This window comes from Parus major, chromosome 4, assembly GCF_001522545.3.
Source record: "Parus major isolate Abel chromosome 4, Parus_major1.1, whole genome shotgun sequence".
Taxonomy (NCBI): domain Eukaryota; kingdom Metazoa; phylum Chordata; class Aves; order Passeriformes; family Paridae; genus Parus; species Parus major.
Genome location: NC_031771.1, coordinates 1,460,656 through 1,473,210, shown reverse-complemented (window position 1 = coordinate 1,473,210; position 12,555 = coordinate 1,460,656). Strand labels below are relative to the sequence as shown.

General features: G+C 47.4%; 1 long non-coding RNA gene across 1 annotated transcript; it reads left to right on the top strand.

Moving 5' to 3' along the window:
* The first annotated feature begins 27 nt into the window (after positions 1 to 27).
* LOC107203244 lies at positions 28 to 1,876 on the top strand. Its single transcript, XR_001521091.3, has 2 exons — positions 28 to 172; positions 593 to 1,876. It is a non-coding gene; the product is annotated as an uncharacterized LOC107203244 (long non-coding RNA).
* The last annotated feature ends 10,679 nt before the right edge of the window (positions 1,877 to 12,555 follow it).

The following is a 12,555-nucleotide window of genomic DNA, read 5'->3' as shown; positions in this document are numbered from 1 at the left end:
GACGGGGGCGCCCCGGGACAGGTGAGCGTGGTCTCTGTGGCCGTGCCGGTGCTGCGGCTCGGGGTAAAGTCGGCCGCTGCTCGCAAAGGAGCCGGGATCGGGCCGGGGCTCCTGTGCTGTGAGCCGGTTCCCCCCTCCCATCGGGCCGGGCGCGACGTAAGCTCTTAGCCAGGTATGCATCAGCTCTCCCAAGCTCTGAGAGCACAGAGCTGCCTGTGACCGGGAGCTCCCTGGCTGACACGAGCCTGAGCTTTATTTCAGACCGCGGCGGACGGCAGGACCGTCCCGCTGGCCCTGCGAGCCCTGCGCACGCCGCGGCCGGGGAGTCGCTATCCCGAGCGCTCCCCGTTCCGTGCAGCTCCGCTCTGCCGCCCAAGGCCACCCGCCCGCTCCCGGCTCGCTGCCGGCCCCCCTCCTTCACTCCCGGCTTGCTGTGGAACACCTGCGCCCGCTGGGGGGGCCCGGCCGGATCCGGTGCGCCCTCCAGCCCCAAGTGCCACCGCTGCCAGACACCCCGGCACGGCGGGGTTTGCTGCTTTTGAAACAAGTGCTCTTGCCGCTTCATCTCGGTGATGTTGTTTCGGTGATCTAGGTCGGACTGCCACGTACGAGACGGCGACTTTTCCCCCTCTGGACTCTCCGCAGCGTCAGGAGTGCTGGCTTTGTTGCCCCATTCAACAGCCCGGCAAAGCCACAGTCCCCCATTTCTGTGCCCCTCTGCAGCGTCTGCCGAGGGACATCCCGAACGGACCCGGCCTGCAGATGAAATGTGCCTGTACACACAGAATCGGTCTCTGCACCAGGACCCCAGCACAGCCACGGGAGGGAAAGCACGGCTGGCTGCACCTCCCCTGCGACTGAGCAGAGATTTGAAATAGCCGAAGCTGTCAGGCGGCAACAAAAGTCTCACTGTGTGCGCTAGAAAGCTTTCTGTGCTAAATGCACACCGAAGCAGCCTACTTGTCATGATTCTTCTAATGCAGGATTAGCATTAGTGTCAAAGCTTGTTAATGCGATACAGAAATTATGCAGTGAATATATATTTCCCAAGCTCAGTTTGGGTGTGTTGCGATACTGAAAAGGTGGGCGGGAAGAGCGGCTGTCAGTTCTGCTGCTGCTGCTGAACACAATCACTGCGGGGTCTGGGCTGGCCTACCTTCCTAGGAGAACTCTGGGGAGAGAGACACAACGTTGAAAGGGATGAAATATTGGCGCTGCAATTATTATTTCTATGTATCTATTTCTGATCCATCTGTGGGGTAATTACTCTGGGTTGTATTTTGTTACTTCAGGCAGTAAGTTAAGTGTATCACCTTTGGGAAAAAAACCAAACTAAAAAAACCTCTCCAATAGGTGAGTCTGAGCAGGTTTATTCTAGAGCACCATCTTTCATTATTATGAATTCCACTGAAATAATTACAGTCATCTTCTACCCAACCCTCATCCCCCAAGCCCAAGAACTTTGTTGGTTTTTTTTAAAGCAAGTATCTCTACCTCCACACATCACTTTTCGGGTCAAAAAAAAAAAAAATAAATAAAAATGATAGGTTTCAGGTTAACAACAGCCAAACCTGATGTTTAGAACAACAGCTGTTGTTCCAGTAGCTGCCAGAAGTACCCCCCAATCTCTCCTGTCGTGTGGTTTGACTTGTTCTCCCTCTCAGGCAGTCTCACACTGCTGAGCTGCACATGGCCCCTGTGCTGAGAAGCTCTGAGCAGGTACCTGAAGGTAAGTTCCAGATAAACACCAGACTCACATTACCCCAGTTTATTGTCATTTGCCTTGAAGGGCACTTAAACGTTTCAGTAAGTGTAAAATTGCAACACTCTAACTGCTAACTCATTAAGCATCAGAATAAACAGCTGCTTACTTTAATGGCTTTCTTCAGGCAGTTGCTACAGTTATTTTGCCACATGCTGTGGTCTGTGCTTAAATATTATCAGAGGCTGGTTCTGCCAAAGGCAGTCTGTTGCTGCCTGCAAGATGAAAGCATCTTTGAAAGCACTACCAGCCCTACAGCAGCTGTGTGGCAATTAAAGAAATGTGACATAACTTTGGAGCCACGGAACTGGTAAAGCTTCCTCCAATCCCAATTTTCTAGCTGAGTTTTGCCAGCAAACTGCTTAGACCTTGGATTCCTCCCCAGTGAATCCACTCATATCTGAGTATGACATTTTGCTTCTCTTATGTGTTTGCCTCATGCTAGGAAGTGCTAGTCAGATTTCACCAGTGCTGGAGATGCAGCTGGACATTTAAGGACAAGTTTCCAGATTGTCCTGATAGCTATTATCAGAGCAAACAGAGATGGAAAACCTTACAAAGAGATTTTGATACTGTGGGCAGAAGTCACAACAAACTGGCAAGCAAATGGCAACACATTGCTCTATCCAACATAAATCCAAGACCATGGAGATGAAATAAAACTGCCCACAATTCTGTTTTTTGTTTCTCTCAGTGGACCAAGGTGCAAGACCTGTCCTCTCATGGCTGCAGATGCTGTATGGTCACTTCCACTTCAGCTTGGTGTTTATGCTCACAGAAATTCTCTGGAAATGAGAACAGTTTTTCAGAGCTTCTTTGTTGCCTGTTTCTGTGTCAAGCCTGAGTGTCAGTTTCTGATTTTATGCCTCACTGTTATTTAGGTTGCTGCTACACTGGTTGTTTCCTCTAGCAGTTAAAGATGTAGGCTGTAAAGGACCCCTTTCCAATCATGTGTTCCAGAAAACCCCTAGATCTACCAGGCTACCGCAAAACTCAAGTACCTGTTACTGTGGTGGAAGGACATGCCAGTTGTGGGGGGTTTTCGTGTTGCTTTGTGCTTTTTTATTTGTTTTATTTTTGTTAGTGGGTTTTTCTGTTTGGTTTTGGTTTCATGGGGTTTGTTTGGTTTTGGTTTTCTTTTTCTTCCACACCATCCCACTTTCTCCCCCCTCCCCTTGGCATGATTTTGTATCTCTAGGGTTTGGAGAGAGTCATCTCCTCATTGCCTGTGATCTTATGGCCTTGTACAAAATAGCAGATGAGGTGCAGAGCAGAGAAGTTGCTTTCTCATCTCCCAGTTGCCAAATCCGCTCAGGATTTCATGAAGGCACTCAGCAGATCTACATAAACCCATACCCTGTGTGCAGCCTTGCCACCCAAGGTGGGAATACTGCTGAGAGAAACTCGAGTCCTCGGTGCCTGCATTTCCCTGCCCGAGCTTTAGTGCCCTCCCAGCACAGGCTCTTAGCAGGTGGCTGTGGCCAGGGAGAGAAAGAGGCAGCTTTGCAGGCTGGCACCAGGTGGTGTCACCTCACCAGAGGAAACACACTGGGAGTGGAACACGAGGCACTGCATCAAACTGGGAGAAACAGCTGGCTGCCAAGCTCCAGAGTACTCCTACATCCAGGCTCCAGTTTGTCTCCTAGGAGAGCTGCTGCCATGAACCTGTGCCCACCCTTGACCTTAGGAAGCCAGTCACAGAGCTAATAGCACACCAGGTAAGGACAGGGATCAGGACTGCTGTGACTCCCACATGGACATCAAACCAAAGCACATAGAAACAAGGGAGGAGAAGGTTGTCTAGCCATTTTGTCAATGAAAGACTGCTTAGGGAACTTCCATCATCTTCTCAGCTCCACCCAGGCAGCACAGTTTCTCCTGGTTCTGGTGGTTTTCTAGCAAAGCTGGGTTACTCAGTCTGGCACTGCACACAGCCTGCTGTGCCAGGCACACCCTGATGTGTCCCCAGAGTGCTGCTGGCAGCTCCTCTTGAACAAAAAGAACAGCAAGGCACCAGCCCTGAGTCTCATTCGGACACGTGGAGCCCTTAAAAGGGCCAGCTGGCCCACAGGCACACAGCTGGGGAGCCCCTCACAGCATTCCAGAAAATACTCCCAGCACAGGAGCTGGGAAAGACGGGTAGGTAGTAGTTTGGGCCTGAAAATTGCTGTCACAGGATGACATGTTCATGGTCATATTTGGCTGTGCAGAGCTTAATCCACACCCTCCTGTTTTAGCATGTGCCTTGCTCCGTGGGGTGGCCTTTCAATTACATCATGGCATCCTTCCAGATGCTTTTTATTAGAAGCCATCTCCACTAAGTTCCCTATAGACCAGGTCTGTTAAACAATTACCTTCCTTTGTACCAAGGACTCCAGTATTTAACTCTGCACAAGATTTAATAAAACAAAATAAGCCTCTTGAAAAATCAGTGACTGGTCTGGCTTGCACCTTGACAAAAATCCTTGCGCACAGGGAACAGATTAAAAGTAACCACTGGCTAGAAATTGGCTGAAATCTACGGACAACAGGTGGGAAGATGGATTAACACACTGCCTGCATTTCCCAGGGGTTTTACTGAAGCCCTTGTGTTGTTACCCAGTGCCAAGGATGGGTGTCAGGTGAGCACTCAGCACACCTGTCCAAGCAGCAGTGGGAGCAGGGGGGCTGGGATGTCCAGCTAGCCACCCGCTGGCCTGGCTGTGCAGAGAGCAGGCCTGGGGCACAGCAGGCCTCAGGAAGGCAGCTGCAGCACCTAAACAGAAACAGCAGTAAGACAAGCCACAAGCACAGTCAGGACAGCAGGACACAGACAATAAAACTAAACAAGCAGCACAGCACTTGGAGAAGAAGCCAATGCCTGAGCCTAAGCAGGGCTGCTGGGCCAATGGGCACCTAAGGGCACCTGGTGCCCTCAGTGCTCTGACAGCTTTGCTTGTCAGTGTCCTCATGCCTATTCTTATTTGACTTATGAATAGGAATGGAAATATGGAGATGAGAACTTGAATCAAACCACCTGACCCAGATGAACACTTCCTGTATCCTAAAACATGCTGCAAACCTCTGATGTGCCATTCTATGATTCCTGTGGAAAGGCAGCCCCAAAACACAGCAGATACACTGCCCTAGCCCTGTAATATAACCATGCTTCAGGAAACAAACAGGGCTACTACCTGAGCTGCAGTCCAGAAGAATGGAGTAAGATTTGCCTCTATGGAATTTGTGATGTTCTGTAATGCCTGTCAGTGTTTCCACTGTGTGGAGGTAGCCCTTGATTTTTCAGTAAAAGAGATGAAAATGTCTTTATGTATCTTTAGATCATCATTAAGCTGCTACATTTAGCAAGAGATTTTCCCAAAGCACCTCAGAGGATTGGGAGATTCAATTTCTCTTGGTTTAACTGAATACTCAAATCCCCAGCCACCTTTGAAAATTGTGTCTGATCATGCTTAGGTGACTCAGCCAAAGAAATGGTAACACTTTCTGAATTTAGGAAAATAAATTACTCTATTCAAACCTCACTGGCAATCCCCTGGGATGGGAAAGAAAGCACAACCTCATCTAAGTATAAAAAGAGAAAAGGTCTATGTAAAGAATACCAAAAAGCTACAAATGGCAGAGCACAGCAACACTAGATTTCTCTTTAAAGTCCACAAGTGTAATGCATTTCCATAAAACTCAGACTTCATTCAGGAATCTCGTCTTCAGATTCCATCTCAAAAACAGAGCAAAACCATTTGTGGAGCTTCTCTTGCATTTTCTTGCTTTAGACATGCAGTGGGTGTTCTCACTCTTTCATCAGGGAAGGGAAGGTTTGCCTAATATCCCAAATAAGAAAGCGATCACAACATCAACAGTTAAAAATAAAACAGACACACAGTGCTCTGTTCCAAGATGTACAGAATGAAAAAGAATAAAAAGAATGTCTCTTTTCCTTTTCTGTCTTAAAAGCAAAATCAAAGTGGCAGGGGTGAGATTCCCCAGTGAATGAGACAAGGCACCAGAAAGTTTTCAGCTGAAAGACAAATTAGTGGAGATTGGAACCATCTGACTTCTCGGGTTCAGAGATCTCTGCCCTCAGAAGCAGCCAGCACAGCATGGATGGGTGTCCTCCAAGCTCCTGCATTTATCTGACTAGAACATGTCATGACCTCAAGCTTACCACATTCTCAGTAGGAGGGAGCACAGATACCTCCCTGAGCATGGGAACACCTTGCAGGGGGATCCAGGAGCTGCCTGCAGGTGAGTGGGGTTCTGTGCACCATGCTGGCTGGGGGCACCTCTCCTTTGGGCTCAGCAGCTTTGTGTGTCAACAGGCAGCAGCCATAACCAAGGTCTAACTTTTGCTGGGGAAAGTCATCTCTCTTAAACACCAGCTGGGCACACTCAGGTGGTTCTGTTCCTTGGTGAAAGTTAGTGTGTACACACTTCCTCTAGGCCTTGTTGACATGCAGGCCCTGGACTGAAGCTGAGAGCTGTCTGAAGTGCCCAAAATGCCTGTGCTGTGCTCTCTGGTCTCACTGGCTCCCCAGAATCCCCTTCAGGTCTGTTTTCTGTCGTTCGCATCGTGTTCTTTCATTTCTTTTTTTCAAAAGGAAATCCTTACTGTCAGTGTTTGAGCAGTTTGATTGTGCCCTGCTCCACTCAGGAGGGCTGACAACTTTACAACAAAGCATTTATTAATTGGAAGTCACAGATAAATGGAAGGAGAATTTTGTGTGGGAGGGTTTCTGTGACAGGAAGGATTTGTTCATCACCAAAAGAAAATGTTCCAATCTTGTATTTGTGAATCTGCACTTTTTTTGATCACAAATGAGAGGTCATTAACAAAGCAGAGCAAGGACAGGGTGTTTCAGTGTTGATAAAACATGGGGGTTTAGTTGTCTCTGACGTGCTTTCTACACCCTGCCCTAAGCCAGCCGTGCACTGCCTACTCTGCTTGCTTGGCAGTGTACCCTTGCACAGTGTGAATGCCCTTCCCTCACTGTCCCACACCCTACTTGCTTTTGTTTGGCCTAGGTGTCTTCTGGGTGCATTTAGTGCTGTTCTGTAGCTAAGTTCTGGGTAGAACAGCTTCTCTTCTCCAATGCCAAATCACTGCCCCCCAGCTCTGTGAGATAAATAACTGGTTTTAGGGGATGTGAGTTTTCCGGCTCTGGCAGGTGTTTCAGCCTTCTCAAGGCTCAGAAGACACCAGCAGTGTAGCACATGGGAAGAACTCTTGTGCAGTGGATCCTGTTCTGCCAGTGCAGAGTCACTTGTCAAGGACAATAGCTCTTGGCTGAGCATTAATATGACAGAGTTGGGCGTGCTGCCAAGGAAAACACTCCCTTGTGGTCTACGCAATGTTTCGCTGGCCTGTCATTTTGAGATCACCACCGACAGCAAACTGAAAACTGCCTTTCACCATCATTAGAAAGAAAAAGAAGACGACTCAGCAAAACAGATAACAGGCTTTGCTGAAGCCCCAGAGCAACAGAAGCAGTTTGGGTAGATCATATGTGTGTAAGTGTGTGTACATGTGTGTGGGAGCCTTAGAGCAGCTGCCCTCTGTGCTGGAGGAGCCCTGCACAGCAGGCAAGGAAGCTTCACCCTCTACAGAACTGGAGCTTTTCCCTCTACAGGAGGCTGGAGTGAGCCCTTTTACACCGGCTTCTGAGAAAACTCAGAGATGATGCTGGTTGCACAACACAAAGAGTCTTTCAGCTTCAGAGATGTTGACTACAGGGCTATCTTTGTACTCAGAATTTCTGCCTGTTTGTTGTCCCGTGGATCATGGGATTATCTAAATTGGCTTTAAGAGGCTGCCTTGCTTTTGCACAAGAGGCGTCCTGGCATTTAACAAACTAAATGGGAAGTTACAACTGAGGTCCATGAGGTTTCAATTATTTCTTGAGATGTCAGAATTAAGAAGAACAGTGCTCATTGACTTTCATCCTGTCATTCATTCATGGGGAGTACCCTTGAATGCTCAGAGGAAGGCTGTCTGAAGGCAGAAATGCCTGTAATGATTATAATTCACAGAAGGAAGGAGCTGTGTGGCTAAGACCAGGCAAGTCATTAGTGATATCTGTGCCTTACCTGACATCACAACCTGATACACAAGGATTATTCTCATCTCTAGACACTTGGCACCTCTGGCCTTTTATTACTGCTCACACTTTTCATCTCCTGGCCCTTAAAAAGGAGTCTGCTTCCTCTCTAGTTGCACAGGCAGTACAATATGCTAAAGCAGATGAACAGTACATCACTTCTAAATGGGAATGTTCCAGTAGGTTCACTGTGACCCCATTGATCCATTATCTCTTAAAATCTGTATGTCACAACTCTTTCTGGGAGTCCTGGGGAAACTAATCTGCTGATGAAGTGCTGCTGAGGCTTTTGAGGCTGCTGCTGAACCACATTGCCCTGGTGTGGGATCCTGACAACCAAAACCAGACTGGGAACGATGCTGCATGATGTAGCTGATGTGGTCACTGGACAAGCTGCTTCTAAAGCAGAAGAGCACGTGCTGCTGAAGCATTACGAGCGTGCCTCACCTACTTCTAGAAACCACCCGAAAGGACACAAGCAGCCTGTGCACAAGAAAAGGAAGTGTCTGTGTTCAGGCTGCTTTCCAGAAGCCTGGTTCCTCTCTCCAGCTGCTCGTACAGGGGCAGCACAAGCTGCCTCCCCTCCTCAGGGAGAAGGACAACAGCCCACGTGTGGCAGGACGTGAGCTTTCAGACTGCTGAATCTGCAGAAAGCTGCTTTCCTTTCACCTCTCTATAGCTGCATGCAGTTTCACAGCAAAAGGTTTTTAAGATAGCATTGAAGCATTTCCTCTTCAGCCAGAACTTCCTGTTTTGCCTACGTGGTCTGTCTCCACACTTCTCACTGCCCCCTCCTTTCCCTTCCCTGTCTGGAATGGATCTTGCTTTTTGCACCCTGGTGTCCACGTGCTCAGTGCGTGAAGGGAAATGCAACTCCCTTTCTGTCACCCAAAAAAACACCCCCTCTCAAACACTGAATTCTCTGCATGGTTGAATATCGAGGTGGTTTCAAAGCACAAAAACAAAAATTTTCTGTGGCTTCCAGCAGATTTTAAAATTTTCATTGTCAAGCCGTTTTTTTCCAGGTATTTGATTTGATATGGGAAATGTATCATTATGAGGAGGACTTACTGAGATAAGTGTTTGTGTCTCTTGGTGCATCTGGAGACAAAGACTTTGAGTTCAGAAAGCATGGAACATCCTTCACCTGTGTTAAATTGAGTGACTTAGCTTTTAGAATGAGTTAAAACATCACTGGATGAGACATAACATGCTAACCTGTGTGACCAGGAGACTGCCACTGAGGTTGTGCTAGTCACTTTGTTTAGCCATGTCCTGAACAGAAAGCATGTCAAGACCTTAGAAGGAAAGATTGTATCACAGCCACAAAGAAGCTCTGCTGCTCTGATCAGCTCTGTGGCTCAAGAAAGGTGGTTACCTATGGGATGGAGCCCTGGGGTTTCCTCCTGGGGATTCCTCTGGGGAGGAATCACTCACCTTTGGCTACAGCTGCCTGTTCTTTAGCCCAAGCACCCTGCACCCAGTAACCTATATACAACAGCACTTGGGGCATCCAACAAACTGTTCTGAAGGGATGGCAGATTATGATTTTGTACTGAGAGCAAAGAGCTCCAGGAATGAGAGCAGCTGGGACTACTGGTTATACTGGTGTGTTGCACTGGGGGGGCTCAGTGAAGTGAATAAGTTCAGATCTGTCCTAAATCATTAAAAATGATGCTGTTCTCCAGAGAAGAACTCTCTTGGGGGAGCACTGCACCAAGAGACTAGTGAGGTGACATGGGCTGGGGACTCGTACCTCAGAGCAGGGTGGCTGTTGATGCTTAGAAGAGATTATGGCCTGCTGCTCCCTCCAGGCTCCAGGCAGGGCTTTGCTGTAACTTTTCTCTGGCAGAGTGACAGCCAGACTGCACCAACACTGGGCAGAGATTGCCCTGAAGGACTTATGTAAGTGGGGAGCAAATGACTCGCACTTCAAAGTAACCATGCTTCAGGGACAAAGCTAAATGAGCTCAGAGAGGCAATTGGAGAGTTAATCACACCTTTGATGTAGCCTTATCTTATCAGAATATGCAGATATAAGGCCTCTGAGAGGCTGGCCAAGTGGCAAATTTTTGGTTGTGTAAGGACTGAGTCAATGGTCCTTGGTTCCTTAAAGGGAGCGAGGACTTTAATCCTAGAGCAATAAAAAATTAAAATGATGTTGCAAAGTACAACCTGTAACTCCCCCATAAAGCAGCAGACACAAGCAGAGAGGACCAAGGCTTGGGATACACACATTATGTTGCATCCTTGGGGATATTACAAGTCCTCCCAGCTTTTGAGGTTCAATGTCAGTATCTCCAAACCCAAGTGGCTGCTCCTTGTAAACAAGATCCTGATCCACTTTCTTCAGTTCCTACAGAAGAGGCAGCTCTGGGGCTGCCTGCCTGCATTATACTATGCTGGAATTCAGCAAAGCACTCTTTTCAGCACAGGGAGGCTTGTCTTTGGTTTCCGGGAGGCACGTGCCCTTGCGTGTGTTTGCTTGTTTCAGCCCTCCCAGGAAGAAATGTTTAATGGGGAGATAACCACTGGAAGGCTTGAAGGCTTTACTCCTTTTTTTTATCATTCCCCCTTTTTTTATCATTCCCCTTTTTTTTTTTTTAATCATTCCCTAAATTACCTGCTTAGCAGCTGAAACGAGAAGGTACTGTCTACCTTTGTAGCTTGGAGATGTTGCCACTTAATCTGAGCCTAGGGATGGCCATGGTGAGCTTTACTGCCACAGAAGCCATCTGTTCAAAGGATAATTTTGACAAATACTCAGGGCTTGGCAGCCTGATATGGAAGGTGCTATCACTTGTCCTCAGACTTCCTACTTGAGCAAAAGAAAGGATGACTGAGCAGAGCACATTTGAAAAGAGAATGTCCCGGTTGTCTGCATTCTTTCAGATCAGCTAATCTTCCGAGTGCCCTCCAAAGACAGCCCTGAGTGACTCTTAAAACAACTGTGTGATCAGCTCCTGAGCATACAGTGCTTTCTCCAGCAGCCTTGACCCTTGGCAGCTGAACTGGACCGGCAGCTATCAGTTCTCCTGGGCATCGTGTTCTTTGCTAATCGCTAAGCCCAACCTGTTATGGTTATACGGGGAGTTGAGAGCAGGGGGAAAAGGCTGGATCCCTGTTGCAGTGCAAGGTACAGAGTCCCTGCCTCACAGCCTCTCAAGATTTCTGTTTCTGTCAGCTCAGGCTACCAATGAGCTTCACTAATTTATTTTCTCCCCCTTTAAATGTTAAGGGAAGAGGCCTTTCCTTCCAGCTTGCTGCAGTGTTACAGGCTGAATGAGTGGCACGGCACACGTATGGTTAACATTGTTTTCCCATCTGCATGGGAAAATGACTGTTCCTCTAAAGCTATTGCTGTGTGCAACAGGCTGCTGTCCTTCCTGACTGCATCCAGCAGCAACTTCCTCCCTTCAGATAAAGTGAACTTTATCTGCAGAATTCTTAGCAACTGGAGGAACAAGCAAGAGGGGCAATCATGAGATCTGCTGATATGAGCTAGGCTCGGTACTGAAGCTGAGCTTGCCTTCCCTCACAGGGCCCACAAGAACCATTTCCCCCTCTAAGCGGCAAATCAGTGCTCTCACACACAAGGCTGGCATGCAAAGAAGCTTAAAGCAGCCCATTAAATGTTAACACTCAGCCTTGGTTTGGGTACTAACGGTGGGATAAACAAATGAAGAACTTGGGGGCTTGTGTTCTGCTTGTTACATTTGAATTTTGTGACACATTTTGTAGTACTTAAACTGCATTACTTTAACTACATATACAAGCACAAACTACATACACATGAACTGTGCATTCAGTATCCAGGCATACTGTTTGGTCAGGAGTCAAAGGTCAGGATTCTGGGTGATGGGACAAATTTAGCTTCAAATTATGCTCTCAAATATTTCCCTATGTGTGTGTGTGTGTCTCATTTAGAGTCATTTCAGCACTAGGTAAAGACTGACTTTTAATTACAGAAGGAAAAGAAGTGAAATGGAAACTAGTTTTGAAATGTAACATAAGTAGGATAAATTGGAAAATGGATTAGAGAGTTTCTGAATCCACCTTTCTGACTGAAGGGTGAAGCAAGCAAGCACCTGTTTGTATGGAGTTCATGTAACACTGATGTCCTTAGGAGTAAGACTTTAGGCCTTGCTAAGTCAGGAATTTCAGCTTGGTTCTGTATTTCCAGAACTTTGTTCTCTTTGCAGATCTTTAGCACATCTTATGTCATTTAGCACCAAACTGATTCTGCCACCTCTTCTCTGTGAAGACTTGAGATGACAGTCCCTGAGACACCTGTTTCTTCTGCTGTGCTAGAGCCTCAATGTCCTTCTAAAGTAGTAAGTTGTCTTGAAAAAGGTAACATAATTTACTTGATGGAAAGAGGATGTAAATCCTGCGCTTAGTGGCATTCTGGCCTTACTTTGTCTGTCTAACAGAAAATGAGTGACTTTGCTGTGACAAGAGAGTGCTCTGATACTCATTTTCTGAGTCTGGGATCAAGAGTTGTACATGATATTTGGTGTTGTACAGTGGATGATCACTCTCTGCTGCACCAGGTGCTATACAAGGCAAAAAAAGCAATTAGGAAGCAAACAGCTCTGAGATTCCTGTGGCTGTGCTCCAACACTGTCAAGTGTCTGCTGTTCTCCAGTGCCTGACAAGCTGAGAGCACTTGGTGGGGACTACAAAAGGGTCACTCTTCAC